The sequence below is a fragment of the Pistacia vera genome, unplaced genomic scaffold, assembly GCF_008641045.1.
Source record: "Pistacia vera cultivar Batoury unplaced genomic scaffold, PisVer_v2 Contig338, whole genome shotgun sequence".
Taxonomy (NCBI): domain Eukaryota; kingdom Viridiplantae; phylum Streptophyta; class Magnoliopsida; order Sapindales; family Anacardiaceae; genus Pistacia; species Pistacia vera.
This window is the reverse complement of record NW_022196155.1, coordinates 1,933,616-1,960,387: the sequence shown is the minus strand read 5'-3', so window position 1 is coordinate 1,960,387 and position 26,772 is coordinate 1,933,616. Positions and strand designations below refer to the sequence as shown.

The window sequence follows — 26,772 nt, the reverse complement described above, 5'->3', positions numbered from 1 at the left end:
TAGCACTGAAGAAGATAAACCAAGTGGTAAGAAGAAAAGATGAAAAAGAAAGCAGAGATAGATGAAGAAGCATACAATCTGATAATCATATTTATCAGATAGTGTTCTGCGAAAAATGATGGTCTTGACACACACCAATAGAGCTCTGGGTAAACTCGAAACTCTGTATGCATTGAAATCTACTCCTAATTTAGCATTCTTGAAAGGTGCTCTGTTTTCTTATAGAATGGATGCCTCTTAGTCATTAGAAGAAAATTTAGATGAATTTCTAAAATGGCATTAGTGCTAAAAGGAACTGATCAGGAATTAGGAGATTCTAGTCTTGTAATGATTTTGTTAAATTCTCTTCTTGATGAATATTTAGTAGTAAAGAATGCATTCCAGTACACTGGTATAGTCCCTAGTGTAGATCTATAATGGCTGGCTTAAAATCCAGAGAACTAGAGCTAAAATACAAAAGAGAAATGGGAATAATCTCTTTGTAAAGGAAAACAAGACACGGGTCATTTTGGTAAGACACTTGAAAGGGGGTTCACAAAACCTAGGCCCTAAGAATAAGAAGAAAGGCAAAGGCTATAATAACAATAAGTCTAGTCAGAGACTAGAAAGTGTTTCCATTGCCAAACACCTGGTCACATAAAAAAAAAATTGCTATGTAGGATTGGATTAGGAAGCAAAAGCAGAATAGTACAGAGAGTAACCTAGCATCCTCTAGTAACAGCTTTGAGATCACTGACGCCCTTACTGTGTCCAATTCTGAAACTGCTAATGAATGGGTGCTAGACTCAGGGTGTTCCTTTCATATTAGCCCTAATAAAACCTGGTTTCAAAACCTGATAACTGGTGAACCTGAAATAGTGTTTATGGAAATAATAATTCATGTAGGGTTCAAGGGATTGGTAGCATTACCCTTAGACTTAAAACTAGCAAACTAATAATGTTACCCAACAGAGCTTAAGCGACCTGATTTCATAGGCACACTGGATGAAGCAGGCTGTAGCTATAGAGCTGAAAATGGTTGCATTACTGTTTATAAGATAATCAAATTCGTTGAGGGTGTGAAAAGGCATGGTCTGTACATATTGAGTGGTCAATATTATCAGTTGAATGTTAATTCTGCTTTCATATCTACTAACATTTCAAATGCAGAAAAATGGCACCTCAGGATGGGCCATATAGCCCAAACTAGTATGAGCAATCTCAACAACAGGGGTACTTTGGTAATGACAATGTATCAGACTTAGAGTTTGTGAGATTTGTGTCATGGGCAAACAGCACGGGTTAGCTTCCCAAAAGGAACTCACCTGTCTGTGGGATGTTTGGATTATCTTCATGCTGACCTGTGGGGTCCAAGAGATCAAAACTCATGGGGGTAATAGTTTACTTTCTAGCCATAGTGATGATTCAGTAGGAAAATTTAGGTTTACCTTCTTACGACCAAAGATGAGGCACTAAGTAAGTTTAAGAGTTGGAAGACTTTAGTAGAAAACCAACTGGAGAAAAAGGTGAAAGCACTCAAACTGACAATGGCCTGGAATTCTGTAACACTGAGTTTGATGCATATTGTAAAGACTAGGATTATGAGACATAAGACAGTTAGAAGAACACCTCAGCAAAATGAGTTGCTGAGAATGAACAGGACACTGTTAGAGAAGGTTAGCTGTCTCCTCTTCACAGCTGGCTACCTAATCCTTTTGGGAGAGGCTTTAACACAGCTGCCTATTTGATAAATAGAACCCCCTCTAGTGCAACTGTTCTATATGCCCTGAAGAAAAATGGACAGGAAGAAAACCTTCACTCAGACCCTCAGAGTATTTGGCTGTGCAACCTATGCACATATAGTGATGGAAAATTAGAACCAAGGTCCCTAAATGTGTATTTCTGGGGTATCAAGAAAAACCAAAGGATATAGGCTGTGGGAGAGAGAAACCCCAGGGTTGGTTATCATCAGTAGAGATGTTATCTTTAATGAATTTATGTTCCCTTGTAGGGTTACTAATAACAGTGCAGGTACCTCAAGCCACCAAGTGGAGACACCATAGCAAACAGACAGTACTCAGTTTGAGGTGGAGTCAACAAGGCAAGAGCCTGAGAACAATACTGATGAACCAAATATAAACTGAGCACACTACAACTATACTGAACCTAATGGTGAAGGAAAGTGAGGAAAACATTGACAATGACCAACAAAATGATCTGGCTCAGTATCAACTGCCAGAGATGAACCAGAAGGGACATAAGACCACCAGCAAGGTTCAGTTATGCAGACCTCATCTACACAGCCCTGCTGGCTGGAGTAGAGATCCAAGACAGAAACCTGACTCCTATGAACAGGCAGTCAACTCAAAGGACAGAAAACATTGGCTCACTACCATGAATGAGGAGATGGACTCCCGTGGCAGAACAAAACCTGGATTCTGGTTCCAAAACCCAAGATGTCAAACTGGTGGACTGTAAGTGGTTATACAAGCTAAAGGAAGGCATAAACCAAACTGATCCACCAAGGTATAAGCTAGGTTGGTAGCCAAAGGCTACACCCAGCGAGCAGGTATAGACTTTACTGAATTTTCTCACCTGTTGTTAAATTCAAAACTATAAGATTATGTTATCTATAGTAGCCCATTATGACTTAGAGTTAGAGCAGTTAGATGTAAAACTGCATTCTTGCATGGCGAATTAGAAGAACGATTTATATGAGTCAACCTATAGGGTTTAAGGATAAAAGGTTCCCTGACCATGTATGTTTGCTGTATAAATCTCTGTATGGTCTCAAACAAGCCACCTAGGCAGTGGTACAAGAGATTTGACTCCTTTTAGTAGGCATAGGGTTTACTAGAAGTGAGCATGATAATTGTTTCTTTTTTTGCACATGTGGATCAAATCCTGTTAATTTGTTATTATATGTTGATGACATGCTATTAATTAGTAATAAGACCAAATTGAGGAATTGAAAGGAAATTGCATGCTGAATTTGACATGAAGATTTGGGCTGGTGCTAAGAAAATTTTAGGTATGTTAATAGAAAGAAACAGGAAGAATTACAGCCTAAAATTGCATCAGATGCCTTATCTGAAAACTTGTGCTAAAGTTTGGAATGAGTGACTCTAAGTGTGCCACAATGCCCCTAGCTAGTCACCTCATCCTTAGAAAACCCAAAGTCCTAAAACAGAACCTGATAGACTAAAATGGAAACCATACCATATGCAAATGCCATGGTTCTGTTATGTACTCTATGATCAGTATACCTGATTTATCATATTCAATATCACTTCTAAGTAGATACATGTCAAATCCTGGGTGTGACACTAGAATGCTTTGAAATGGCTACTAACATACATTAAAAGTATAGAAAATATTGGTCTGAATTTCTGTAAAAGAAACTCCACACTTGATCTGGTGGGTATGTAGATTCTGATTTTGCAGGTGAAGAGATTCGCGGAAATTCACCACAGCATATCAGTTTACTTTGGGAGGAAACTGCATCATTTGGAAGTCCCAACTGCACACTGGTAGCCTTGTCCACAACTGAGGCTGAATACGTGGCTGTAACCACGCATTCAAAGAAGCCATATGGCTCCAAGGATTCCTGAAAAGGCCAAGCTGCAGGATGGAACTGTGACTGTCTATTCGACAGTCAGAGTGCCATTCATCTGGGAAAGAATCCCGTGTACCATGAGAGAACCAAACATGTTGACGTGAGTTATCATTTTGTGAGGGATATGATCTCCAAAGGAGAAGTGAACCTGCAGAAAATCCCACTGAAAACAACCCGACAGACATGGGAACCAAGGTTGTAACACTTGCAAAGTTCAAGCACTGCTTAAACTTATTGCATGGGATAACCAAATCACTAAAGGAGTATGGAAAAGCTTGCTGCACAACTGAACTGACATTGCTGAACGACTGCCATATACTTCAAGGTGGAGATTGTTAAATAAGTGAAGCATGCGACGTCGTTTAGACCAGGTAAAAAAATGTTGTCGTTTTGTCTATTATTCCAAATGAATCACACAGCCATCAAAGTTAAAGAGAATCCAATGCTCAAATGCAATCAGAAGTCAACAGTATAAAAAGGGACTATTCACGCATTTGGGAGAGATCGAGTTTTAGTCTCGTTTCATTTTCTCTGAATAGCATTTCATTTGGTTAGGGTTTCACACCCATTCTGAGTCTTCTTTGTGGAATCTTTCTGGAGTATTTGTTTTAGGGCAAGGGTTCCTTAAAAGTATAGAGTACTCTAGGGTTTGATAGGAGTTGCGGGATACAGGGAAGTGAATGAGTGTTTGATTCGGTGAGTGACAGTGAAGAATATTCATCTGTAAATTGTAATCTTTGAAGTGATCAAATCAGTGCAGCGAGCTCCAATTCTGGAGTTCACGTGGATGTAACTTGTTCTATATGAACAAGCGAACCAGATATATCTTGTGTTGTGTGATTGTTCATTGTTCTTGCAGTTTCTGTTTTGTATTGTGACTAATCTTGCAGGTAGGATTGGTATTGATTTACAACATTCATTTTGGAAGACAAACATATTACTTCACAAGTATGTGTGGCTCATTGCAAGATAGTTAGAAAGTATTAGTTAGCTTTCTTATCAAAAACCAAGATTCATTATATTAAAATATCATTCTTTTTTTATTTTTTATTTTTTTTATTCGTTCATATTGATTACCTCGTACTCATGGTAAGACACGGTGTGTATAAATTAGAGAGAGGCAACAGGAGTGCAACTACAACCTCTGCAAGTCATTCCTCTGACACTTGACCTTAAAACCTTCCTAAATCAATGGCTCTTTATTGTCAGCTTACTTCACTGCCTTCAATAACTTTTATAAGATTGCCGCCTTAAAAAGCTCCTTAGTTGGATCATCCAGCAACATCGTTCGTCGAGCTGATAGATCAATACTTAAATGTATAGCTGCAACCAAAACGTCTGATGAAACCATTGTTAGACGATCAGCCAATTACCCACCTTCCAATTGGTCCCATGATTATGTTCAATCACTCACTCAGTAACTATGTGGTATATTTCTGTTGTCAATTAACTTTTACTGCTTATACTTATAGAAATATTTGGTTCGCATCTGTATTTATAAGTTATTAAAATTAATTAGTTCTGAAATATGCAGGGAGAATCGTTTGCCCAACGGTTGAAAAGCTTAAGGAAGATTTAGGCTGATGCTTAATTCGGTGGATCCCTTATATCACTAGAGCTGATTGATGACTTGGAAAGACTTGGAGTATCTAATCACCTTCAGGATGAAATAAGAATCCTAAATGAGATACACAACAATATTCCAACATTAAAGCCAAGAAAGAAAGTTTACATGCAATATCTCTTAATTCAGACTTTTAAGACAGCATGGCTATGATATTCCTATAGGTGCCTAATAGATTTATAACATACACAAAATTTGCCATTTGGATTCATTATACACAATTTTTCTACCAAACTAATAGTAAAATATATTGGATACATGAAATTCTTTACGGTGCAACAGATGGAAAAAGTAATTCATTTCACTTTAATTATTCTCCTTTTTCCAGAAATTTTCGACATTTCAGGGATGAGAAAGGAAACTTCAGGCCATGCCTCACGATGATTGCAGAGGAATTTTATCTATGTATGAAGCTGGCATTTCTTTTGAAAGAGGGAGAGAATGTCATCTTTGATGATGTTAGAAATTTCACAACCTCCTACCTCAAGGAATATGTGAAAGAAAACAAAGATCAATACTTCCCACTGTAGTGAGCCTGAGTTGGAGCTTCCGCGGTATTGGAGGATGCCAAGATTGGAGGCAGGTGGTTCATAGATGTATATGAGACAAGACCTGACATAAACAGTATCGTGCTTAAGCTTGCCAAACTTGATTTTAACATGGTGCAGCAATGCATCAGAGGATATGAAGTCTACATCAAGGTAAGAGGCTAGCTATACCTAATTAAGAGGGTAAAGTTTTTGATTTAATATCTAAACATGAACCTACAACATAAATAAAAGCAATTAATAAAAAAAATCATTGGAACTTCTTGTATATCTTGTACACATGATGATGTTCTTTTTCATATAAAGGAATTGGAAGAAGATGGTTCTTGGACATCAACTTAGTAGTTTTGCACGAGATAGCTGGATGATGAGTTTCTTTTGGGCTATGGGGATGACTTCCGAACCACAGTATGGACATTGTAGGACTATGTCTGGAATCGTCAATGCTTTGATTACGTCTATGGATGATGTGTATAATGTTTATGGCACTTTGGATGAACTTGAAATTTAACCGAAGCTATTGACAGGTTTGTGGCAGGCCATGATAGTTTCGATTGATACACATAGTTATTTAATTCCGTGCATAGCTATTCCCAACATGGAATTTTTATATAATTTGTGTTGTTATTTAGATGGGATGTCAACAAAATTGACCAACTTCCACACTATATGAAGATATTTTTTCTTGCTCTCTACAATTTCGTCAACGAATTGGGTTTTGATGCTTTCAAAGAACACACAGTTGACATCATTCCTATCTAAAGAAATCGGTATTAATACAATCTATTTATATAGATATATTATGAAGATGATTTTTAATGTTGTAGATTTATGTGCGATTCATTATGATTGATATCATTATAAATTGTTTTAGGGGCAGATTTATGCAAAAACTATTTATTGGAGGCAAAGTGGTATAAGGATGGTTACACCCCAACCCTCAAGAATACATGGACGTGCATGGATTTCTATAGGAGCACTTGTGATGCTAATCCATGCATATTTTTTAAGTACAAATCCATTACCAAAAGGGCCTATGAAATACTTGGAAGAATATAGCGATATAATTAAGTGGTCATCAATCATTATACGACTTGCAAATGACATGGGGACTTTCATCTGTAAGCTTTATATATATACTTTTCTTTTTAAAATATGATACTTTTTTGACATGAGCTCACGTATTAATCTATTTATTATGAAGAGTTATTTGTTATTATATATCTTTTTGAAACTATCAATCATAAATTTGTCCTCTAAGTAAAAGCTTAGATCCGAAGAGTAAATAAACTGTAATTGATTATAAAATATTTTCACTATTTAAAAAAAAAAAAACAGTGAGGCTTAGTACAAGATAGTAAGAGTGGATACTCTTAATCCATCAATTGTTACATGCATGAAACTGGAGCGTCTGAAGAAGAGGCTCGTGAACACATACAGAAAATGATTGCTACAACGTGGATGAAGAGTGAACAGATCGGCTTGGAAACCCTCATTTTCCAGAAACGTTTGTTACAGTTGCGATGAACCTAGGCAGGGTGGCTCAGTGTGTGTACCAATATGAGACGGCATGCTATTGAAGAGTTGTTTAAAGATCGCATCATGTCATTATTTTTTTTCCATTCCATTAATGAATGGAGATGGTTACAAGAAATGATGAAAGTTGAGATAACTTTCTTTGTCTTTTATTTTTACATGAGAGAATAAAAATGTACTGCTTCTTTTTTTCATATTCCTTATTTTAACTATGCGAGGGCTTGGCTTCGTAATAACTACCCATAAAATGATTATTACGACATTGTTGCATTAAAAATATATGTTCTAACATTGTAGGTGTCGGAAAAGGTCATATTCCAACAATAGAGCCAAAATCAAAAGAGCTATCTCATATTAGTTATAAATTCCTATAGTGTAAGCATACTAAAATGTTAGACACATAAAATTGAATCATATATATCCCCTATATATGTCCAAAGTTAGGCAGCCCACTAAATATTCTTAAGAAGAATTCAGATAACAAAGTTGTTCCACAAAGCACCAATAGAGCACTATTAATCCCAAATTATTCTTCATCCTATACAATAATAAACACTACAAAACTAAAAAAGGAAAGAGAATCAACCTGCAATCCGCGAAGTACAGTTTAGAGTAAGAAGTACAATTTTGCAAGTGAAGTTGAACTAGGATCGATTTAAATCTTCTTTGACTTTAGTCGAGTGAAGAAGAAGATTGAAAATGGAATTTGAAAGGTGCATGCGATGCAGGAAGATTGAAGATGCGGATGCGATTCAAAGTTTCGAACTCTGTGCAGCTAAGAAAGAAAATATCCCCAATTGAAATAAGGAATGAAGATGCAAATTTGGGAATGGGTTTTTTTTTAGGGTTTAGATATGCAAATAATTAGTGACTCGGTTTGGGTCCAGACCGGTTGAACTAGTGGTTTGGGACTATTTTGCCAGTCCGACCATAGTCCAAAGCGATTTTTAATCTATTAACAAGTTTAACATTGAATTGGACCAAATTGTGGCCGATTTCCGATCGATCCAACTGGTCTGGTCCGGGTTTCAAAACAGTGATATTATCAATGTGTGTTTTTTTTTTAAACAAACATATTCTAGTGCGATGTATTCCATGTGGTTTATCGTAAATATGATTTAGGTGTACTGGCTACCATAAATCTAGGGGTTTTTATATTTGCGAAACAGTAGGGAGTAAACTGATATTTTTAAAACGCATAACAGGCTGAAAGGAAAATGACATCCGTTTCCAAGCCAAACGACATGTCGTCTCTTCGGAATAATAAATGTCGTTTGACAATATTGGTTGACCCCCATGTTCCGGGAAATCTTAAAAACCTTATTATGATTCGCTTGTAGACCTAAATAATATTTTCATTAAGTATTGATATCTAATTATAGATCACTATGCTAATTTATGATAAGATTTAATAATAATTAATCCTTAAAATTGAAATGGCAACGCAATATTGTGATCAAATTTGATACTAAACCATTTTGCAGACTATCCTAATAATTTGTCACATTATTTATGTAATTTCATTTACCTCTAATTTTAAATCATTCAATCATATATAACATATTGATGTGTACAATTATAGTATTTTTATAGTTTAGTCATATTACAACATATTAATTTATACAAATCTAATTTTAATGTTTTCGAAAATCATTAAACTTTAAAATTTAAGCATATAAGAAATGAATGAATTAACTCTATATAAAACTATGTATGACATGGAACACATTGATACCCTAGACAAGCTACTTTTGGGTGGTTGAATAATTCAATAGAGATTCTTGAATGTATTACTCAAAAAGTCATGAGTTCGAGTCACTCTTTAGTTATTAATAGGGTAATCACTGAAAATCTTACCTAATCGGTAGTTTCAAGATCCCCGAGAATTAGTTGAAGTGGATGTAACGTCCGAACATCCCGATCATAAAAAAAATAATTAATTAACAAAATATTTCAGAACATGCCACCATATGATTCTATACCAAGATTGATAGGCGAATTTTTGGCTAAATTAGGAGGCGTACCATACTATTGATAGTGGGGGTTCTTCCTCGTAATTGTACATAATATTTAACTTCTAAACTTCACATTTTCAACCTATTTCTTCTCTTTTATATATCTTCACATGTGAATTAGAGAGATTAGAGATTAGTAAATAGTAAGTAGTCACAGAGTTGTATATTTTTAAATATATTAAGAATTAAATAAATTTATCTTAAATTTGTTGATGTCAATCAGAAGATATTCTGGAACAGGAAGTAGTGTAATGTATACATAAATACAACTAGGGTATTTCTGTAAATTAATTTTTAATCATCATGGAAGAAGTGCCAAAAGGAATCTACTTCTCTTGCATCTATGTCTTCACTCTTAACAATCTCTTAATTTATCCTCCATTTCCACAGTCAATCTTCACATGACCATCATCATCCTGATCATCACCATCACGATCATACCCATCAGTAATCTTAGTAAACTGTTTTCATGAATCAAACATTTTGAAGTGATGGAGATTCAGCTACGCAATCATGGGTAGGTCCAGATGGAGGGTGTACCATAGCCACGACGGACTTGCACCACACTCACATGAACCCATTTACTCTCCTGGTTTTCTCAGGAGAAGAGCTCCTCCTCTTCTATCCAGAGACTTCAATGAGAGAGCCTTCACTGTTTGATTGGTGGTCCTGTTGGTACTGGGTATTTTCACCATTCTCTCTAAATTTAATTCTAAGTTCTAAATGTAATTTGCTAGTTCATTTTTATTTTTGAACAAGGGTTTCATTTTTGTCCTTAAATTTTTTTTATAATTGTATGAAGCATAGTTGTTTGGCATCTGGAATTATCTGGTTGAGGGCAAATTTTAGTATGCTTTGATTTGGGATTTCTGTATTGTCCGAATGTTTCCATTTTCACGTGTATATGGAACATTTGGTTACTGCCTTACAGGAAAACAGCTTTAATGCTGGCTTATGTAAATTCTTACGGACAAATACAGCCTTGCGGCTTTAAGTATCCGACAATGAATTCTTGTCATTCCTTATAATCTTGAGTTTTTACCTCAGCCATCTCTCTGAAAATTTCATGTTTCGAATCAGTGCCATTTCAAAATTTTCAAATTTTGCCTTTCTTGTGCATAACCAGGTCAAGTTAACTATGTTTACTGAGCCATTTCAAAAATTTGAAATTTTGGTCTTTCTAGTGCATACAGGGTCAAGTCTATGAACTGTGCCATTAGGAGTGTTAAGAAAGTGTTTCATATGACAGATTATAGAGGTGATGGTATTTTAGGTTCATACTACTTTCATGCTTTTCAGTTATGCATTTATTTTTTCTCATAATAATTGGTTACTCACCCGATTAACCTGCTTTTTATTAGATTCAAAGTATTTTTTTAAAAAAAAAAAAAATTGAGAAAGTTACGGCAATGTGGTCTATAGATAATGACTTTGCGTCAATTTCCGTTAATTTGCCCAAACTTGAATCTCACAACTTTATTACTCAAAAAAAAAAAAAAAAAAAAAAAAAAAATGCTTCTCCATAGAGGAGCGTTAGGAACCTCTAGCTTGTATTAAGTTGTATTCTAGTATGTTTCAATTTTTCAAATCTTGGTTTAATTAAAAGTATTCTCAATGGAGATTGCTGGTAATGTGCCTGGATCCATAGTGGGAAGTAAGCTCCATTTTCAACTCATAATGAATCCCCATCTATTGTCTTGGACTTAGCCTTAAATGACACAGACCATCTTGCACTTAACTTCATTTCCTTGCGCTTGAGAGGTGGATGAACTGGCCATAATTCATGGTTCTGTATTATCAAATTGAACGTCACTAGCCAACGGCCATTTCTTTCAGTTTTTGACTACAATCTCCTAAGAATTAACTTTACAATGGGTTATTATCTTGTCGAATTATATGCTCTTGTTATTTCTTATTATTAATGATTATCTAAGTTAATGATGGATTCGGAGAGATATAATCTTCAGGTGACAAATGATATATTCACAAAGAGGATGGTGAGTTCCTGATGAAGAATGGTTCTCTGCCCGAGGAAAGGATACATGCTGTGGAAACGGGACGCTGTCCACATGCTGCATTCGCGAAGATATAGCATAAACTTGGCCGTCTTGAGGAACTTACTAACTTTTTCAAATCCGACATACTTCTTTGTTAATCCGGGGGAGGTAATTTACTAGGGAATGCATTTCCTATATGAATTTTCTCCTGAAAGTCTTTGCTAAAATCTAAATTGGACTGATAAATTTGTCATCTTGATTTACCAATTGTAGAGGTCATCACAACATAAATGTATATGATACATGTTAATAAGTTTGCTCTATAATAATATATTGGGAAAATATGACAACTATTTGGGGAGCCTGTGGTTATCCAAATTCAGGCAATCTAGTCTAACGAAAATTTCACTAGGAAGAGAAGGCCCATGTTTGAAATTCAGAGTTAATGTGTAGTACTCATTGTATCTGTTACAGTTAAAGTCTTATGATAAGTCGTGCATATTTGTGATACACAACTGCTGTCTCTACTGGAACTGGTTACAACTAGAGAGATTCAACTTCTATAAAATTTTATGTCTGCAGATAATTCTGCCAACTTTAGCAGGGCCTGGCTGACTATATCATTTATTAATTGATGTATCTGGTGGTGATAAAATTCCTTGGAAAGGTGGCCCAGGCATCAACCAAGCTGATCTTCTAGTATGTAGCTTAATATTTGTAATTGCCTAATATTGTAGTTGATGTTGTTTTGTCTGGAGTTAATGTGAATGATTTGTTGCATTTGGTTGGTGACCTGCCCCAGCATCGGAGCTGACTTAGCAGTAATGGAGTGTGACGCACCAAGATGCGTGAGGGAGGGCCTTTTTTCTTTGCTCATAGGTTGAGGCAGTATTTGCATTTGCTTGTTATTAAGCATGTCTATCTCACATTAGTTATAAATTCCTATAGTGTAAGCAGTACAATAAAATGTTAGACACAATAAAATTGAATCATATCTCCCTTAATATATGTCCAAAGTTAGGCAGTCCACTAAATATGTCATTGACATAAATTATATATATCCTCTTAAAATATGTCCAAAGTTAGGCAGCCCACTAAATATGTCATTGACATAAATTATATATATCCTCTTAAAATATGTCCAAAGTTAGGCAGCCCACTAAATATTCTTAAGAAGAATGAGATATATCATACAATATTCTTAAGAAGAATTCAGATAACAAAGTTGTTCCACAAAGCATCATATAGAGCACTATTAATTCCAAATTATTCTTCATCCTATACAATATTACAACTACAAAACCAAAAGAAGAAAATAGAATCAACTTGCAATTCGGCAAAGTACAGTTTGGAGTGAAGAAGTACAGTTTTGCCAGTGAAGTTGAACTAGGATCGATTTAAATCTTCTTTAGACTTTAGTGGAGTGAAGAAGAATATTGAAAATGGAATTTGAAGGGTGCAGATGTAGGGAGATTGAAGATGCAAATGCGATTCGAAGTTTCGAACTCTGCACGGCTAAGAAAGTAAATATCCCCAATTGAAATGAAGAATGAAGATGCAAATTTGGGAATGGGTTTTTTTTTAGGTTTTAGATATGCAAATAATTAGTGACCCAATTTGGGTCATAGACCGATCGAACCAGCAATCCAAAGCGATTTTTAATCTATTAATGAGTTTAACATTGAACCGGACCAGATTGTGGCCAGTTTCCGGTCGAACCAACTGGTCTGGTCCAGGTTTCAAAACAGTGATATTATCAATGTGTGTTTTTTTTTAAACATACGTATTCTAGTGTGATGCAATATCCACGTGGTTTATTGTAAATATGATTTAGGTGTACTGGGTATCATATATATATATATATATATATATATAAGGAAAACTCAAAAATTTTATGAATTTCTTCTTGTTGATTCTGACTCTTGTGAGTTTAAACACTATGAGGATAAAAACCAATCGAGATTTATCACTCATTCAACCTTTCATATTATGAAAATCCTTAGTCCTTCTGATTGGGGATCCAACCCAAACCAATTCAGAAAATTTTCCCAAAATTTTGACCCCCCTAGATATAATTACTGGGACTATCAAAGAGCCTGGAACAGATCACTCTTTCTCCAAAATAGTCATCACAGGCACTCCTGGATGATTTACTTCAAAAGAAACACTTTATTCAAATTTCCCAATTGGTTTTCCCAATGGTGGGATCATTTTGGATTAATTCCCGAAATCCTACCCCCAACTGTCCATGAAGGATTCAATGAGTTCAAACTCAAGTTCAAAGTTTCCGAAGCAGATTCAAACTTCCCTCCATCACTTCATTTCTCAGCAAAGTTCCACCTCTCGTGGATTTTACAATGGGAATATGAAATCGTCCAAAATATTAGCAATCTCCCTAATTTGATCCGGAAATTTAAAGTCAAGTGGTGGGATAAATTTGATGCATCCCACGTGTCCAAAGAAAACATTCAACTTTGTCTCTCAAGTTCACCTCATCAAACTCAGGCAATTACCCCTGAAATTGCCAATTTTTTACACAAAAAGACTGTGGCATTAGTATCCTTAGCAGGAGCCAAGACAAAACAAGAACTCAAAGACCACCTCAAGACTATTCTTTCACAACTCCAAGATGAAGAAAAGGAAGCAGAAGAAGAAGACGGAGAAGAATCTTACCAGAGCTCTTGTGCCTCGATCAACCTCGCCCAGAGCAATGAAGATGACTGTTATGGAATCATCTAACTTATTCCAAACAGTTCGAAATTACCGCTTCTCTCAAAAAGAAGACTGGCCAAAAAACCGACATCAGTTTCAGAGAATATCTGGCATAATATTGAAGATTCTGAGAGTCCCTGCAAAAGAGACATTTAATGCTCTTTAAAAAAAAAAAAAGAAATTATATATATATATATATTTTGCCAAACAACGACCAGTATCCTATTTGCGAAACAGTAGAGGGAGTAAACTGATATTTTTGAAAACGCATGACATGCGTCTGAAAGGCAAATGACATCCGTTTCCAAGCCAAACGACATGTCGTCTCTTCGGAAAACAAATGTCGTTTGACAATATTGGTTGACCCCCTATGTTTCGGGAAATATCTTAAAACCTAATTTATGATTCTCTCGTAAACCCAAATAATATTTACCATTAGCTATAACTGATATTTAATTTTAGATCACTATGCTAATTTATGATAAGATTTTAATAAATAATTAATCCTTAAAATTGAAATAGCAACGCAATATTGTGATCAAATTTGATACTAAACCATTTTGCAGACTATCCTAATAATTTGTCACATTATCTACTGTAATTTCATTTACCTCTAATTTTAAATCATCCAATCATATAATAACATATTGATGTGTACAAATTATAGTATTTTTATAGTTTAATCATATTACAACATATTAATTTACACAAATCATAATATTTAATAGTTTTCGAAAATCATTAAAACATTTAAAATTTAAGCATAGAAGAAATGAATGAAATTAACTCTATATAAAACTATGTATGTCATGGAACACATTGATATTCTAGACAAACTACCTTTGGGTCGTTAAGTAGTTTAATAGGGACTCTTTGATGTATTACTCAAGAGGTCATAAATTCGAATCTTTCTTTAGTTACTAATAAAGGTAATCACTAGAAATCTTACATGGTCGGTAGATCCAAGATCCCCAAGAATTAGCTGAAGTGTATGTAAACTGGTCCGAATACCTCCGATTGTAAAAAATAAAATAATAATAATTAAAAAAAAAAAATCAAGACATGCCACCATATGACACATAAAGAAGATTGATGGGCGAATTTAATTGGCTAAATTGGGAGGCATACTAACTACTATTGATAGTGGGGGTTCTTCCGTCATTGTACATAATATTTATCTTCTAATCTTCACATTTTCAACCTATTTCAATTTATCTTTTATATATAACTTCACATGTGAATTAAGAGAGATTAGATATTAGTAAATAGTGAGAGCATTCCAAATGACTTTTTATATGATACAAACTCTTTATTATAAAGAGTTTATTCATACAAACAAAAGTCCAACAGACTCTTTATTTTTAAAATATACATTAGAGAGTGAGTTTGACTCACCATATTTAAAGAGTCAAATTTCACTGTCTATCCTAATTTTAAACTACAAGTTCTTATGCATTTTATTTATTAATTCTCTCTCTCATTAAGTCTCTTTCTTAAAAATAAAGAATATCTACGTTAAATTTAAAGAGTATATTGAATTTGAATAAAAATTATATTTTTTATATTTAAAAATGAATAAAGATATCTTTATTTATACGAAGGTTATCAGGTTAACATACTTTTGTATTTTTAAATAATATTATAAATACAACTAGGGTATTTCTGTAAATTACTTTTTCATCACCATGGAAGAAGTACCAAAAGGAATCTGCTTCTCTTGCATCTATGGCTTCACTCTTAACAATCTCTTAATTTATCCTCTTCAGTTCCATAGTCAATGGCTTCACATGACCATCATCATCCTGATCATCACCATCACGATCATACCCATCAGTAATCTTTCTATTTGATTATTTATTTTTCTGGTTGAGTATTATTTATGTACTATGATGAACTTACTAACTGTTTTCATGAATCAAACATTTTGAAGTGATGGAGATTCAGCTACGAAATCATGGGTAGGTCCAGATGGGAGGGTGTACCATAGCCACGACGGACTCGCACCACACTCACATGAACCCATTTACTCTCCTGGTTTCTTCAGTAGAAGAGCTCCTCCTCTTCTATCCAGAGACTTCAATGAGAGAGCCTTTACTGTTGGTATTGGTGGTCCTGTTGGTACTGGGTATTTTCACCATTCTCTCTAAATTTTAATTTTAAGTTCTAAATGTAATTTGCTAGTTCATTTTTACTTTTATTGAACAGGGTTTCATTGTTGTCCTTAAATTTTATTTATATTATATGAATGCATAGTGGTTTTGGCATCTGGAATTATCTGGTTTAGGACACATTTTAGTATGCTTTGATTTGGGATTTCTGTATTGTCCAAATGTGTTCCATTTTCATGGTATTATAATTCTTGTCACGGCTCAAATTAATCAATGAATTGCTGTTGATGGAGCATTTGGTTACTGCCTACAGGAAACAGCTTTAATGCTGGCTTTATGTAATCTTACGGGACAACTACAGCCTTGCAGCTGTAAGTATCATCACAATGAATTCTTGTCATTCCTTATAATCTTGAGTTTTGCCTCAGCCATCTCTCTGAAAATTTCATGTTTCGAATCAGTGCCATTTCAAAATTTCAAATTTTGTCTTTCTTGTGCATAACCGTCAAGTTAACTCTGTTTACTGAGCATTTCAAAAATTTCAAATTTGGGTCTTTCTAGTGCATAACCAGGTCAAGTCTATGTACTGGCCATTAGGAGTGTTAAGAAAGTGTTTCATATGACACAGATTTATAGATGGTGATGCTTTTTATTATTCAAAGTTAAAAAAAAAAAATTGAGAAAGTGACGGCATGTGTTCTATAGATAATGACTTTGCTTCAATTTCCTTTAGTTTGCCCAAACTTGAATCACACAACTTTATTACCAAAAAGATGTTTGTCCATAAAGGAGCGTTAGGAACCTCTAGCTGTATTAAGTTGTATCTAGTATGTTTCTATTTTTCAAATCTTGGTTTATTAAAAGTACTCTCAATGGAACTTTCTGGCATGTGCCTGGATCCATATGGAAAGTAAGCTCCATTTTCAACTCATAAATCCCCATCTATTGTCTTGGACTTGGACTTAGCCTTAATGACACAGACCACTTGCACTTAACTTCATTCCTTGCACTTGAGAGGTGGATGAACTAGCAAATATTCATGGTTCGTATTCTCAAATTGAATGTCTCAGTAGCCAACAACCATTTTTCAGTCTTGTACTACATCTCCTAAGAATTACCTTTACATTTGTTATTATCTTGTCTAATCATATGCTCTTGTTATTTTTTAATTTATTTAATGATTATCTAAGTAGAATGATGGATGAAGAGGAATATAATCACTTCAGGTGACAAATGATATATTCACAAAAGAGGATGGTGAGTTCCTGATGAAGAATGGTGCTCTGCCCGAGGAAAGGATACGTGCTGTGGAAACGGGTGGCTGTCCACATGCTGCAATTCGTGAAGATATCAGCATAAACCTTGGCCCGCTTGAGGAACTTTCTAACTTGTTCAAAGCAGACATACTTCTTTGTGAATCCGGGGGAGGTAATTTATTAGAGAATGCATTTTCTCAATATGAATTTTCTCTTGAAGAGATCTTGCTAAAATCTAAATTAGACTGATAAAGTTGTTATCTTGATTTACCAATTGTAGAGGTCATCACAACGGAAATAGACTGACTACATGTTGAAAAAGTTTGCTCTAGTAATAATGATATTGGGAAATTATGACAGCTATTTGGGGAGCCTGTGGTTATCCAAATTCAGGCAATCTATTCTAACGAAAATTTCACTAGGGAAGAGAAGGCCCATGTTTGAAATTCAGAGCTAATGTGTAGTACTCATTGTATCTGTTAACAGTTAAAGTCTTATGATAAGTTGTGCATGATTTGTGATACACAACTGCTGTCTCTACTGGAACTGGATTACAACTAGAGAAGATTCAACTCTTATAAAGTTTAATGTCTGCAGATAATTTAGCTGCCAACTTTAGCAGGGAGCTGGCTGACTATATCATTTATATAATCGATGTATCTGGTGGTGATAAAATTCCTCGGAAAGGTGGCCCAGGCATCACCCAAGCTGATCTTCTAGTATGTAGCTTAATATTTGTAATTGCTTAGTATTGTAGTTTATGTTGTTTTGTCTGGAAGTTAATGTGAATGATTTGTTGCATTTGGTTGTAGGTGATAAACAAGACTGACCTGGCACCAGCAGTTGGAGCTGACTTAGCAGTAATGGAGCGTGATGCACTTAAGATGCGTGATGGAGGGCCTTTTGTCTTTGCTCAGGTTAGTTGAGGCAGTATTTGCATTTGCTTGATTTAAGCATGAAAGAACCTGGTGTTTTCTGACCTGTGGAAGTTCCTCAATTACAAAAAATGAAGAAGTTATTTTTAATCTGTTTACTTGAACATACAAATTTTAATCTCTTTTTTGCTGCAGAAAAGATTTTAACAATCTGTTTGCTACAAATGCTTTATGTAAATGTTTTCATTACCCTATGGTATTTTTCAACTATCTATACGAACAGAAACCTGTTTATAAATTTCCCACAAAGTTCCTGCCTTACCCCATGACATGAAATTATTGTTGTTAAACATGAACATTTTCTTTCTTTCGAGCTGCAACCTGCTATTGGGAATTTTAAACAATTTTGTCTCTGGATGATTTATGTGAATATTTCGTATACAGGTCAAGCATGGGCTTGGTGTGGAGGAAATAGTGAACCACATTTTACAGGGTTGGGAAGCAGCAACTGGGAAGAAGCGGCGTTGATGTTTCCTCTGTAATATCATTTTAGTTTATACTTATATCTGATTTCAGTATAACCTCCTGGCATTGTTTCATCTTGAAATCTATAAACCAGCGTGTAGCAATAAATGTCCCCTCTCATGGCTCTCTTTATGAATTTGCAGATATGAATCGTTTAATTAATGATTAATATCATCCCAGACCCAATTGAGTTTAGATTCTCTCCACATGCTTTGAAAATTAAATGATTTTAGTGCCAAGATCAGGTTTCTTGTGTTTAAATACTATTTTTATTCACAAATTGTCAACTAGTCAGAGAGTTGATTGATCACTACAACTTTAATTTTCTCAGTCATCCACCGAAAGGATGGTCTGATTTGTATCCAATATCAATTTATATTCTTAGCGTTGCTTCCCCCAGGAAATCATTTAGTATGTCAATGTTGATTGCTAACAACATGACTGTTTATGAGTAGAATTATAACTCCACCAACAAAACCAAAATTTCTCCCGACCAGTTGGTTAGGACGAATTAGGGATAATGTGAATAGGTATACAGTTTCAGGTTTAATTCTCCATCTGAGCATCCATGATTTAATTGAGGGCCCTGGCCTGGATATTTTCGGTACAAAAAAAAATTTGAAGTTAAATAAAGCATTAATTATTAAATGTCAAGAACTTGGTAGGTATATATCAAGATAAACTATACATGACAATCCAGGTCTTGAAAATTAAAAAAGATTGATAGATTAAACATGAAAGATGGGCTGTGTGTTTCAATGACTATATTCTTGCGATAATTGTTTTAATGTTAAAACTTAAAACCTAGAAAGACAGAGCTAGGCATAATCATCCGTTTGAGATTAACTTTTATTCCATTTAATGTTAGTTTATCATTTTCTGCATTTAAATTACAACATAAATTAGTTTACTGGTTTAGTTTTACAATTGGGAAATGTTAGCCACATTCATGAGCTATTATTATTAAAGGAAAATTCTATTATAAATTAAATTCACGTTATTTAGACTATAAACTTGAAATTTGTACATAGATTATGAAAGGAAAGGACCATGTTGGTTTGGACTATTATTCAACGAATTATTTACTTTTTGACAATTATACATGTCAGTCTCACATAGAACCTAGTAATGCTACGCGAATAACATTTTCTCATAAATTTCTCTCAACCTTTAATGTGACAGCTGAGTTGGCGCTGTTATGTCCAAATAATTTTGACTAGACCAAAGAAATGGTCGTTCCTTATGAAGGAATGGTCGTTTCTCACGAAATGAATGATTGTTCCTTATGAAGAAACAACCAAACGAATGACCATTCATAAATAAGAAACAATTATTCCTAATGGAGGGAACAATCATTCCTTATGAAAGGAATAGTTGTTCCTTTGATTATTCCTTTATAAGTAACGACCGTTCCTTCTGAAGGAACGACTATTCATTTCTAGTAGTGCCTTTATTGCCTTGGGGGTAACGGGAGCTGATGTGACAGTGTCAACCTACTGACACGTTAGGGTTGTAAGAAAAGTTAATGAAATTATGTTGTAAACGTGGTAATTTTCCATAGAATTATCAATTGTTGACTAATTTCTACGACCAAAAACAAGCTTTTAAACGATTTAAAAGAAATCAGACTTTTAAAACAAAAGAATTCTAGAATTATTACTTGATATCCATGAACTGTAAAAGAAAGTAAAATCTTAAAAATCTACACTAAAAACCAAACACTTCCCAAGTTTATTACACAAAAACATTATATGATTACTTCAAAGAAATGATTAAGTAAACTTAACTTTTACTTAATCATTTAGAGGATGAAATAACAATAATATTGTTATAAGATATGTAAGACTCAAAATTTAATGTTGAAGTTTATCTAATAATTTTTTTTTTTTTGGATTAAGCCGTATTTTACAAGTCTTTTTGGTACAGTTTTTTCTAATAGAGTTTATAGAAAGGAGTTTATTAGAGTAGAGTTTATACGTGTAGTTTTTTTTTTTTTTTTTTTTTTTGAAAATTTTGTTAATTGTTTGGTTAGGAAGTATATAAGAGTTTTCTAGTATTAATTTTCGAAAAGACTTTAATATACAAAAACAAAACAAGTCAAATTTATAAAATTGAATGGGGATCTTTTTAAATTTTAACAACTTAATTAAGCTCAGAAAAACCTTACGGGAAATGCTCGAATTTTAAACTTTTCTCAGCCTGTAAAATAGTTTGTTTAAAATCTTATAAGAAATTTTAAAATGCAACAAAACAACCTAATAAAATTTTAAAAGAGCTTATAACTTTAAAAAAAGCTCTTTTAGCAAGTAGATAAACCAACCAAATAACATTAATATTATAAATCTTGTATTTGAATTGGTCATATGTTATTTTATCATTATTATTATGTGTTCATTAGATCTTAAAATCATTTCTTCTGATTTTGTTTTCACAAAATTTACTAGACTTTAAAATCTATAGTTTGCATTTGATTTCATAAATTCCATTAGACTTTAAAATTTTGACTACCCATATATTACATTTGAGGAGATTTGTTATTATTAGAGTCTCACGCCGACTAAGCACGTTCAAGCCTACTGGTTTATAAGAGGGAGTAGTCCTCTCATTCAAAAAAGCTTTATTGGGTGAGAAGTCAGACCCACCTCAAATTCTATCATGGTATCAGAGCTCAGGTTCAGTTAAGTAGAATATTTGACCAACGGGTTAGGAGTTAGAGCCAACAACTACCTCCATCAACAGGCTTAACCGTGAGGAGGAGTGTTTGAGTCCCACACCGACTAGGCACGCTCAAGCCTAGATAATCCTCTCATTCAGCAATGCTGTTGTAACAACACACACACAAACCTAATTTAACCTATCAGATCAAGCAATCACGAAAAGATTCAACACCACAATTTTACCGTGGTTCACCTTTCCAAGAATGGGAAGGCTACGTCCACGTTGAGCTCCGGAAACAGAAGAAGCTCACTGCAATAATACGAAACAGTTTACAGATTACAGATTCTCGATCAAAAGATCCAAGAAACACCCTGAAATCTGTCAATCTTGTAACAATCAACCTAGAGAAAATAACACTAAGATCCCTAGCCCTTAGATAGACAATAACCCTCTCTCAGAATGACAAACACAATCACTCAACTAGTTACACCGATTAAGATTTTAGAACTAGACAAAAACCCTAAGAGAGCAAAATTCTATTTCACAGTATATCACTCGAGAGAAACCCTATATCGAATACTGAAAACTCATTTGCTTATATACCGTTGACCAGAATTGGACTAACTTCTGCCGTTGGATCTCAAGTTGATTGATGGTCCAGATTTCTTCCTGAAACGACAGCGTATTACTTAGTTAAGTAACATGACATCGTTTCAGTCTTCACACTTACAATCTCCACCTTGAAGACTTGAAACCCACTTCCTCTCTTGACTCTCTTTTAGTGCAGTTTGCCTCAATTGATTCCCTCATAGCTTTGTTGTCTTATGCTTATTTCAGAAATAGCAAGTTCATGCAATGCTTGAACTTGGCTGGAGTGACAATCTTTGTTCCCATGTCTGCTGGATTTTCTTCAATGGGAACCTTTCTTAGCTCAATCAGTTCTTTGTTGATTTGGTCTCTAATAAAATGAAATCTTACGTCCATATGTTTTATTCTTTCATGATAGATGAGATTTTTGCTTAATAGTATAGCACTTTGACTGTCTGAGAAGATGGTCACTTTGCTATCAGTCAGCTCAGTTTTTGTCAGTAGTCCTTGCATCCATATGGCTTCCTTGAAACCATCTGCCAGGGTCACATATTCTACTTCAGTCGATGATAGTGCAACTATAGGCTGGAGTTGTGATTTCCAATTGATGCAATTCCCTCCAAGAGTGAAACAATAGGCTGTAGCTGACTTCCTGCTATCACTGTCACCTGCAAAGTCTAAATCCACAAACCCAACAAGATCAAGTGTAGGTGTTCTTCTGCAATATTCTAAACCTATACATGCAGTACTGTTAATGTATCTGAGGACCCATTTTAGAGCAATCCAGTGATCACTCCCTGGGTTTGACATGTATCTACTCAACAAAGAAATTGCAAAGGCTAAATCTGGTCTAGTGCTAATCATTGCGTACATTACTGATCCTATCACATTAGAGTAAGGAACAGTCTCCATTTGAATGGTTTTAGCAGAACTCTTAGGACACTGTGACTTAGACAGTACAAAATGGTTTGTAAGGGGCATTGACACATGCTTACATTTAGACATTCCAAATTTAGAGACTAATATCTGCATATATGGTTTTTGATGGATTTTTAGGGTACTCTTACTTCTGTCCCTATCTATGAACATTCCAAGTATTTTCTTTGCCACTTTTAGGTCTTTCACATCAAATTCAGAAATAAGTTTGACTTTTAATTCAATCATCTTGGACTTTGATTTACTAATCAGGAGCATATCATCTATGTAAAGTAGCAAGTAAATGGGCATAGCATCTTTCAAGGAAAAATAAAAATAGTTATCGTATTTGCTCATAGTGAATCCTAGGTTGATTATAAAGGTATCAAACCCTTTATACCATTGTCTGGGTGACTACTTAAGTCCATATAAGGACTTATGCAACCTGCACACATGATCTTAGATTATCTACAAAACCTACTGGTCGAGCCATAAAGATTTGCTCTTCTAAATCACCATGTAGGAAAGCTGTTTTTACATCAAATTGCTCTAGCTCTAGGTCTTGGTGAGCTACAACAGACAACATCATCCTGATGGTCTTATATTTTACTACGGGAGAGAAGACTTCATTGAAGTCTATGCCCTCCCTTTGGGTGTACCCTTTGGCCACCAATCTAGCTTTGTATCTAGGTGATTCATCTGTTGCTATACCCTCCTTAATCTTATACAACTATTTACACTGAATAATTTTTTGATTTTTAGGTTTAGGAACAAGGGACCAAGTCCCATTTACCTTTAGGTAATTCATTTCCTCTGTCATTGCTTGCCACCATTTGTCCCTATCCTTTGAAGTTATTGCTTCTGAGTATGACTCTGGCTCTGTTCTCAATACTTCAGTTCCTGCTAGTAAAGCTGTATAGATCAGCTCTGTATATGAATACCTTGTTGGAGGCCTAATCTCTCTCCTGGTCCTATCCCTTGCTAATTGGTATTCTTGTAGTTCATCAATCAAGGGGTCTTGGGCCTCCCTTGTTTCACCTTCATCTTGGTCTGGTGCATCAGGTATTGTTTCTTCTTCTTGTTAGGAAATGATCATACATGGCAACGGAAATAAAAATTATTTAAACATTATAGATCGTTTCTTTGAACCAAGATCAGGGCACAAATTTACAGTTTATACAACATATTAAAATCTGCAATAAAACAGTTCAAGGTTAAGAAACCATACCCACATTTAGAGGCTCCTCCAATTTGTCTCGGAATGGGTTTCGCTACCAACCCAAGTGTAGGATCGAACCAATGTAGTTCACACAAAAACAACCTCAAGGAACTAAAAAGGGATTTGCTAGATCCTCTTTAGCCTTTAAGAACCAAGATGAAATATCAAATGAAATATTTTCTTCAAGCAAAAGAAATCTGGCGTGAGAGAGAAGAAAAGGGGTTGGAATATTTTGCTTTCAATGAATGAATGAATTAATTAAACAATTCACAAAGTGTTGCACTTATATAGTGCACACTTTGCCCTATTCCATAATGGAATGGGTTTGGGCTCCAACCCAAACACCCCTTGTATCCAAACAACCCCTTTAAGATATTTTAATTTTAATTATTATTGTTATTTCAATTAAATTCAATTAATATATATATTTCATATATATTAACATTTAACAATAACAATAATTCATTTAAATATATACGAACACATATTTAAAAATAATTTCACTTATTTAATTTAATTAACAAATTAAATAAAGGCTACGATCTCAGCAAATTTAATTGCACTAGGAAATTACCAAAATACCATTTCCCTTAAAAAGACGAAAACGCCCTTTTTACAATCTGGTTCTTAAATTATCTTCTATGTGTGTGACCCATAGGCTCCTTATCATACCGACAGTATGTAGTATCGCGATTAACACCAATTAATCGTCTCACTACACACAAACCAAGAGTGGCCCCTAGCAAGACATCACGGCCACCCGATAGATTCAGATTCAGCGAAGCAGCTACTTGTCAACGATATGGTTACCGTACAATCTAATCATTTCATCAAATGTTATCTCGATGAGACCGAGGCATAGAAATAGTGTCAACCTCGGTTACTCTCGATATGTATGTATTCAGTTACTGGACCAATGACCTGAATAATAATCTGGATAGATCAACAACTCAATCCCACTGTGGCCACAGTTTTAGTGTCACTGCCATTTACTAAATTGCGCCGTGAGATAACTTCTCCCGTACCCGGAAGTGATGAATCCTCTGTCTATCCACCATAGTCTTGATACACTCCTTGATGCAGCCGATCACCACCGTATTGACAACTCTAAATAGAACTATGTTAGGCTAGTGTCAAACTACACCAATCGATGCACAAGGCACTCCGGTGATCTCAGTCTAAGGATCACATGTACCACCATTCGTTAGAGGATTTGTTCCATAGACACTAGGGTTACCATCCATATGGAATCCTCTTGTGGGTCAGTCTAGTGAACTTGCCTACAGCAAGCACCCATGTGTTGCACCAGGTTGTCACCAAACAACCTTGACAAGTGAGATCAGTCACTACCTTTCGATAGAGTCATTCAACACTATGATAGTCTTACTGTATTGTCTGTGCCCTCACTTTAGAACAATACTAGGGCTTCAAACGTTTCTAGAATGGCCACCATATGTGCTCATTGGGTTCTCACTATCAAGATTTGAAACACTGAATACCCTCGTCACGGTTCTACCATTCTAAGGACATATATCAATACATACAATGATGATTTACGCGATATAGAATAAAATGCTTTTTATTGATCAATGAACATTATTACAAAGAGTCAATTCTACAATAATTGATTGGCTCTAGGGCATTTACTGCAGGTTCATATTCTGACTGTGTAATCTCTGGTTGTATGCCAGTTGCCTCCACCTCAATTGGTGTAGTGTCTGGTTGACCTGGTTGAGGTTCAATGTTGCTTGGAGTACCTGCATCATTGTTAGTAGACTTGTAGGGGAAATCCCATTCATTACATATTACATCTCTGCTAACTATGATTTTTACCCCTGGTGCAGTTCTGTCCCATAACCTATAGCCTTTAGTGCCCTCTTAATAACCTAGAAGTACACACTTTATGGACCTAGGCTCTAGTTTTCCATCACTCGTGTGTGCATATGCAGCACATCCAAACACCCTTAGGTGACTTAGATTCAAGTCCCTCCCTGACCATTTAAATTTTGGGCATTTGAATTCTATGGAGCTATTTGGGCTTCTGTTTATTAAATATGTAGCAGTAGTCAATGCTTCTCCCCATAAGGTTTTTGGAAGGCCTGAAGTAAACAGGAGACACCTAACTTTCTCTAGTAGAGTTTTGTTCATCCTCCCAGCAACCCCATTTTGTTTAGGGGTTTTCCTCACTGTTCTGTGCCTTAAAATACCCTGATCCCTGTAGTAGTTATCAAATTCCATATTGCAAAACTCCAGTCCATTGTCTGTTCTTAAGGCTTTCACTCTTCTTTCAACCTGATTCTCCACAAGTGTTTTCCAAATTTTAAACTTAGCCAAAGCCTTATCTTTTGACTTCAGTAGGTATACCCATGCTTTCCTATTGAAGTCATCAACTATGGAGAGGAAATAGGTATTTCCTCCATGAGATCTAACTCTCTCGGGTCCCCAGAGATCAGCATGGAGATAGTCTAAGCAATTTTTGGATACATGTATGCCTTTAGTAAAGCTACCTCTATATTCCTTTCCTAAAACACAGGTTTCATAGAAGTCTAGAGAGGTTATCCTATCTTTACCAAGCAAACCTTGTTGGCTAAGGATGTTCAT

At 35.0% G+C, this 26,772-nt stretch overlaps 3 pseudogenes; all 3 read left to right on the top strand.

Annotated features, from left to right (window-relative positions):
* The first annotated feature begins 2,148 nt into the window (after window positions 1–2,148).
* LOC116137951 lies at window positions 2,149–7,294 on the top strand (annotated as a pseudogene).
* A 2,327-nt stretch (window positions 7,295–9,621) lies between these two features.
* On the top strand, window positions 9,622–14,054 carry LOC116137950 (annotated as a pseudogene).
* A 1,669-nt stretch (window positions 14,055–15,723) lies between these two features.
* On the top strand, window positions 15,724–18,833 carry LOC116138052 (annotated as a pseudogene).
* Window positions 18,834–26,772: the final 7,939 nt, after the last annotated feature.